The sequence below is a fragment of the Thermobia domestica genome, chromosome 7, assembly GCF_964235325.1.
Source record: "Thermobia domestica chromosome 7, izTheDome1.hap1.1, whole genome shotgun sequence".
NCBI classification, from domain to species: Eukaryota; Metazoa; Arthropoda; class Insecta; order Zygentoma; family Lepismatidae; genus Thermobia; species Thermobia domestica.
Window position 1 is genome coordinate 208275897 of NC_137460.1, and position 7902 is coordinate 208283798.

At 37.2% G+C, this 7902-nt stretch overlaps 1 long non-coding RNA gene across 1 annotated transcript; it reads left to right on the plus strand.

The window, feature by feature from the left end:
- Nucleotides 1-6737: 6737 nt before the first annotated feature.
- On the plus strand, nt 6738-7027 carry LOC145688997 (uncharacterized). Its single transcript, XR_014132054.1, has 2 exons — nt 6738-6794; nt 6936-7027. It is a non-coding gene; the product is annotated as an uncharacterized LOC145688997 (long non-coding RNA).
- Nucleotides 7028-7902: the final 875 nt, after the last annotated feature.

Genomic DNA, 7902 nt, shown 5'->3' on the forward strand with positions numbered 1-7902 from the left:
TTTTGACCTAATTTATCCCCTTTGATGGGGTATTATTATCATATATGGTTATATGTGCATATACAGGGGTTCATTACCTTTCATAAGACATGGGTATATTGGTGCACCCCTTTAAATTTTTGGGAGGTGTACCTTAGCCCACCCCTTTAATTTTGGAAATTGCCCAATTTAAACATTTGGTACAATAGTATAGAACCCTAGTATGTATTACTATAAATTTGGGTGGTCCACTTCGTTCCCTTTTAGGGGTACAAAATTGCCAAATTTTAGTACAACCACATGTTTGGTTTTTGGCTCATTTTATTCCCTTGGATGAGGTCCTATTACCTTATATAGTTATATGGGTGTATACAGGTGTTTATTTTCTATTGTAAGACATAGGTACATTTGTGCACTCCTTTAAAAATTTGGCAGGGTTGCCTTGGCCCACCCCTTAAATTTTGGAAATTGCCCAATTTAAACATTTGGTATAATAGTATAGAACCCTAATATAGTTCACTATAAATTTCGGTGGTCTATCTCGTTCCCCTTTTAGGTGTATAAAATTGCCAAAATATAAACGTAAGCAATACGTTGTACCACGTGTTTGGTTTTGACCTAATTTATTTCCTTGGATGAGATCCTATTACCTTATATGGTTATATGGCCATGTATTGGAGTCCATTCCCTATTATGAAACATAAGTACATTTGTGCACTCCCCTTGAAAATTTTTGGGAATGGTACCTTGGCCCGCCCCTTAAGGTTTAGAAATTGCCAAATTTAAACATTTCGTATCATAGTACTGGACCCTAATATATATTACTACAAATTTGGGTGGTCCACCTCGTTCTTTTTAGTGGCCATTTTGTTCCGCTTTAGGGGTGAACATGGATACCTTGGAATCGTCCCGAGTTTGATTCTTGGAAATGTTGAATTTAACGTCCCCGCGAAAACGGTGAGAAATGATAGGACGAAACATAAACTTACTTGACTGAGGATTGAAGCAGGAACCTCATACAGTAGAGGCAAACGCTGAGCCATCGTACACGTGTGTTGATTACTATGCAATGGTCCCGAGTTTGATTCTTGGTGTTAGTTTTAGGAAATGTTAACGTCCCCTTGAAAACGATGATGAGAAATGATAGGAGGAAACATGAACTTACTTGCTTGCGGATTGAAGCAGAGACCTCACACATCTGAAAAAAAAAAAAAAAACGCTGAGCCATCGTACTCCATTCAATGCGAGCAGTTTTGCGTATGAAAAAGAACATGATCAGATTATGTTACATTACACATTTCTGCTCGTTGTTAAGCATAGAAGTTTGTTATTGTGAAATTGCAGCATGTGCTTTTACGAAGAGTACTACATCAGCATTTTTCTCAGCTGACGGACTTTTAAAGTCAACTTTACATTTATGTCAAAGACAGTTTCATAACATATCGATGAGTGTTACATTTTTCAATCAAGTTTAAGGAAAATGAATCACATTTTAGATGTGGTAATTTGAATGTCGTATTAAACTAACAAGTCAACGGTATGATGTCATGATCAAAAAATTGCGATACTAGATGTCGTAACGATTGATGTGTAAGGAGAAAAAACGTGAATAATGTCACAACCAATCAGATTGCTTCTTACATCACGTTTCGGCTCATGATACATGATGAAAGCTGTGTTTTCATTGGTTCTCCGTGATGTCATTTATTCATTTTCCTCGTTTCTGATTGGCTGATAGTGATGTCACTTTATATTTGAACACGTTTCAGACCTAAATAAAATTCTTAATTTCATTTTTTGAAGTTCTACTTCCACGAAGATCGTGAATGAACGTAGGTGTACCTCTTGTGTCAGCGTGACTTTACTCTGTTCCTTGAATTTGAGGTAAGTATCAACCGCGTTTTCTTAATATCAATGGAGTGCTTTTGCATGAGGATAACATTGTTATCATTGTTTTTATTTTAGCATGAAATATTTAGCAAATGGAAGAATAACCCTCACTTACTTGACCGGGGATCGAATCAGGAATCCCACACATTAGAAGTAAGCGCGAGAAATTTATTGATTTTGGTTTAGCGTCCCTTCAGTAGTGGGGTGCTAGGAATACAGCTTAATGTTGAATTTGAGCGCATACTGGGTGTTGAACCCGGGCCACATCCACACATTAGAAGTAAGCACGAGAAATTTGTTGATTTTGGTTTAGCGTCCTTTCAGTAGTGGGGCTAGGAATACAGCTTAATGTTGAATCTGATCGCATACTGGGTGTTGAACCTGGGCCAGAGGCGCGTAACGCTAACCACTTAGCTTAGTTTCTGAAAGTTACCATTAACGTAAACAAAGAAACTACGCACGATTTTGTTCCCTACAACGTGAGACGTGGACTTGCAGTTTAATGTGGGATCTGATCTCCCGCCGAGAAACGAATTCGAGTCTTTCTTGCCTTAGCTCGAGAAAATCAAGCGCATGAGATTTTGTTTTCGTTTCATGTTCGTCATACGTTTTAAAGTTCAGTGTCAGAGGAAAAATGCTTACTACAATGATTCTCTCAACACAGTTAGAAAAACAATTTCATTCATTCTTTTTATCACTACAGAAAGTTAGGTCAGTTACATGTTGGTCCCGGGTTTGATTTCCAGTATGACGACAATAAAAATTTTAACAGTAGAACTGTTTGAGATATGATAATTCTTTTAGGATTGATCGTGTAGTCATTTTGATAACGTAGTGATCTCTGAATTCAATTTTAATTCGTGCTTTTTTTTCTCTTCTCGTTTTAGATATTTGTTTTCTTTGCCTATTCCTTTTCTGCTTACCTTACCTTTTTTCCTATTTGAATATGGCTACTTCTGGCTTTACTGTCTTGCGAGAAATCAATAGACATTATCGGCGTTTTAATCTCGAAGGACGAATGCTGGAAATTCAAATTAATGCTCCGACCAGTGGCACCGATATTGTTGAATGGGTTCAGGCCTCCTTTCAACAGATGTTAGATTACTTATTGGAAAATGTTGACGAATCATCGATGGTTGGATTGTCGATTTTATCTCATGATGAGAAGAACAAACCGTTTTATTTATCTTTTCGGCGTGCAACTAATTTGACACTGGAGACTTTATGGGCTTCCTTTGATCGCATCCTTCAACGTAACGATAGTTTTCTCATGAACGAACCGTTCATTGTACATTTTCATCATGTGGATGTGCCCCGTGGATTTGGATTGGTGCGTCGAGGTCTTTTATCAAACGACGAGTTATTAAAGTGCAAGAAAGATATTTTACGAGTGAAAAACACCGACAAGAAATGTTTGGCTTATGCGATTGTGATTGCTATTGGACTGAAGAAATATAAGGATACAAATAAAAAAGTTTACGATCAATATCACAAACAGTGCAAGTGTGTTGTTCTCCCTGAGGCACATGAACTTTTATCCAGATCATCAGTGAATTTAGACCATGGGGGATCCGTGGAAGAATTGCGACAATTGCAACGTTACTTGACAAATTATAAACTTACCGTATACACCAGCTTTTCCGGAGAAGATATTCTGTATGAAGGGCCTGGTGGCGAAGACAAGATTCCAATCAATTTAATGTGCATCAATTCTCATTATGACATCATCACGTCAGTAACGGCCGTTTTCTCTACTGTGTATTATTGTGTAGCATGCCACAAAAAATATAATAACAGAAATAGACACGTCAAGAACTGTTCGGCCATGTGTGAGAAATGTTTGCAGAAACCGCCATGCAGTAAGACCAATACGGAGAAGCAGTGCCTAGAATGCAATCGTGAATTTTATGGTGAAACATGCTATACAAATCATCTGACTGTACCATACCATAAAGGTCAACCAATATGCAAGATGGTAAAACAGTGTTCCAAATGTCTACGCATTTATTCGTTTGTCCATACAGGGGAAAGAAAACATGATTGTACTGATTATTTTTGTAATGTGTGCCATAAACACGTTACCTCTACCCACCAATGCTACATGAAGCCTGATACGACTCAATTAAAACCTGGAGTTCCATCAGTGTTACATGCCAAGAAAGCTATGATTGTCTTCTATGATATCGAAGCCACACAGGATACTTTCTTCGATGAAGACACATTCATTCATAAGCCCAATTTACTGGTGGCCCAACAAGTATGTTACAAATGTGTTCAAGATGAAGATATACATCATCCGTGTGAAGTTTGTGGACAGCGGGAACATATTTTTCAAGATGATGCGATCAATGCCTTTCTTGCGTATTTACGTCAACCACGACCCAACATCAAACTTATTGTATCTTTGGCACATAACTCTAAGGGATATGATGGTCATTTTATTCTTAAATCTTTAGTGGAAGAACATGAATTGAAACCTACTTTGATCTTGAACGGAGCAAAAATTTTAAGCATGAAAGTGAATCACTTATCGTTTATTGACTCTTTAAATTTCATGCCAATGGCTTTAAGTAAATTATCCAAGGCATTTCATTTACCAGCGACCAAAGGATATTTTCCACACTTTTTTAATACTGCTGCAAATCAAGCGTATGTGGGAAAATTACCGGACATCCATTATTATGGTGCAGATGAAATGAAAGTGGATGAACGAGAAAAATTTATGACATGGTATAACGAACACCAGAACGATACGTTTATTTTCCAAGAAGAATTGGTGAACTATTGTGTCCAGGACGTCAACGTACTTCGAATGGCTTGTATATCTTTCATGAACACTTTTGAACAAGAAACTCACGTCAATCCTTTCCTAGAGGCTATCACTTTGGCGAGTGCGTGCAATTTAGTATTTCGACGAAATTTCTTAAAACCCAATACTATTAGCATTCTTCCTGCACGAGGATACCGTCACAGAAATAATCAGTCAAGGATTGCTTTGCAGTGGCTTGCCTACATGGAAGAAAAAGAGGGCCATCCAATTTTGCATGCGGCCAAAGGAAAAGAAGTTTATGTTGCTGGTTTTCATTTGGACGGTTACTACAAAGATCCCGACACTAAAGAGGAACACGTGTATGAATTTGAAGGCTGTAGATTCCATGGCTGTCCTCTATGTGTCCCTACAGGCCGTGATCAGCCCATTTATGAGAACTCCGAAGAAACGATGAACTATCGATACGAGAGAACACAGCGTAAAATGAAGTTATTACGATCCATGGGATATAAAGTACATGAAATGTGGGAATGTGAATTTCGTCAAGTGTTAAAATCCAATCCAGCATTGGCCTCTTCTTTAAGCACACATCCTTATACTAATAAGACACCATTAAATCCAAGAGACAGTTTCTATGGTGGTCGTGTTAATGCCATTAAATTGTATCACGTCGCAATTGAAAATGAAGGCGAAGAAATAAAATTCTTGGATATCGTTTCCCTGTATCCTTATGTGAATAAATGTGGACGGTATCCAATAGGCCATCCACGAATATATCTACAGGGAGATCCAGAAATGCCCGCCATTCAAGATGTCAACGGATTAGTCAAGTTGAAGATTTTGCCTAGCAGAAATGCGTTTCATCCAGTACTGCCATTTCGCTCAAATAAGAAGTTGTTGTTTCCACTTTGTGCTGCCTGTGGCACAGCATTAAATCAAGATTCTGAATGTACACATTCGGACAGTGAACGAAGTCTAACAGGAACGTGGGTGTCCTATGAAATTCAAAAAGCCATTGAACTTGGGTATCAAGTCATTGAAATTTACGAAATTTGGGATTACGACATCACCGTATATGATCCAGAAACCAAGACTGGCGGATTATTCAGCGAATACATTAACACATTTTTGAAATCTAAGCTGGAAGCTTCTGGTTGGCCTGCCAATTGCGTCACCGAAGAAGAAAAGCAGCAGTATATTCAAGTGGTACAACAACGTGAAGGCATAACTTTGGATGCAGCAAATATAATGACAAATTCATCACGTCGTAGTCTTGCAAAGCTCTGTTTGAATGCCTTCTGGGGACGACTCGCTATAAGAGACAATTTCAGCCAAACGACCATCATTAACGACCCCAAAAAACTGTATCAGAAATTAACTGCTCCAGATATAAAAGTCAACCAAATTTTACCTGTTAACGATTCGATGTTATACCTTTATTGGCAGTATGAAGATGATGTTCCAGTACAAAATCACAATGCTAATGTTGTCCTTGGAGCATTTACAACGTGTCAAGCTCGTCTGGAACTTTACAAATATTTAGAATTGCTGCAAGAAAGAGTACTATATTTCGATACAGATTCCGTAATATTCACGCAGCGACCATCACAGCCCACAATAGAACCAGAAGTATTTCTTGGTTCAATGTCAAATGAACTGGAATCAATTGGACCAAAAGCATACATTAAAAAATTCGTGTCTGGTGGCCCAAAACAATACGCCTTGGAAATCTACAACCCCGACACGAAATCAACCAGTTATGTATGCAAAATTCGTGGGTTTACACTCAATTATACTGCAAGTCAAAAGAGCAAATGATCATAAATCAATCGAGTGAAAAAATCTCCATTAGCACGCCGCACAAAATTTACAGAACCCACGATCATCATCTTGTCACAAAACCTGAAGAAAAGAAGTACAGTTTCAACTATAAAAAACGCCGATTAATACCAGACACATACGAGACATTGCCCTATGGGTATAAAAAAGCCAGAACAGAATAATAGCCATATTTTTCCCTAATCCCACCAACATCACCTCCCAAAGAAGGGGCAAAGAATCAACACGGGACATGCTTCAACGATGCACGAACGGAGACAAACTCAGATGACATCACCTTGCAGAAACCCGTGGAGAAAAAAAAAAAGGAATTCAGGTACGTCATATTTGATTTTCTTTTTCTCACCTCATTCTCTCTTGATCAGTTAGTTCGATGTTAATAATCTGTTTTCTTCTTTCACAGGAAAAAAAATAAATATTACCATGCATATTCATATGTTTTATTGTCTCTTTACAGAATTTGTACCCGTCACGGACACGTCTTCCTTTGAAGAAAAAGAAATTCTGTATTCTATTTCACTTGCTAAAAATAAATGTACAAAAACATGATTCTGTGTTTTATTTCACATCCTAAAATCAAATTCTTTTCCTGTACTGCGATTTCAATTTCTTTTTTCTGAATCAGTTTACCGATAAATAAAAAATGTTTTATGAAAAAAAAATCAAACTAAATTTTTGTTTCAGAACTTTTTTTTTTCGTGTAGGAAATATAAAAGTTTTGTGTACAAATTAAAATTCTGTTTCAGAAATTTTTTTGTGTACGAAAAAAAAAACTGATTCAGAAAATTTTTGTGTACGAAAAAATGTTTACAGAAAAAATTTTTGTGTACGAAAACAAAATTCTGTTTCAGAATTTTTTTTTTGTGTACAAACAAAAACTGTTTCAGAAAAATTTTATGTACAAACACAATTCTGTTTCAGAAAAAATTTTTGTGTGCAAAACAAAAATCAGTTTTCGTCACGAAACTGCTCCGACTAAATGAATCGATTCATTCTGATAGTGTTGGCAACACTGGAAAATTTCGGTAAGTATCGCTCAGGCACTGAGTTACAGCGAACACAACTAGATTCGAACCAACAACCTTAGATGTCTGATTCATCTCTAAATACAGCCAACTAAACAATAAGATTATGTGTATACGCCAATTCTTAGCACTGAGTCAGCAAGGTTTTCTTCAAGGTCAAAAATCGCACACGAAGTAAAAAGATGACAACACAGATCTTCTATCTTTCTATATGAAACATAAACCTAGTATAAACTGCTCACACTGAAATGTGTAATGTAACATAATCTGCTCGTCTTCTTTTCATACGCGAAACTGTTCGCACTGAATGGAGTACGGCGGCTCAACGCTTCAATCCACAACGAAGTAAGTTCATGTTTCCTCCTATCATTTTTTCATCATTGTTTCAAGGGGACGTTA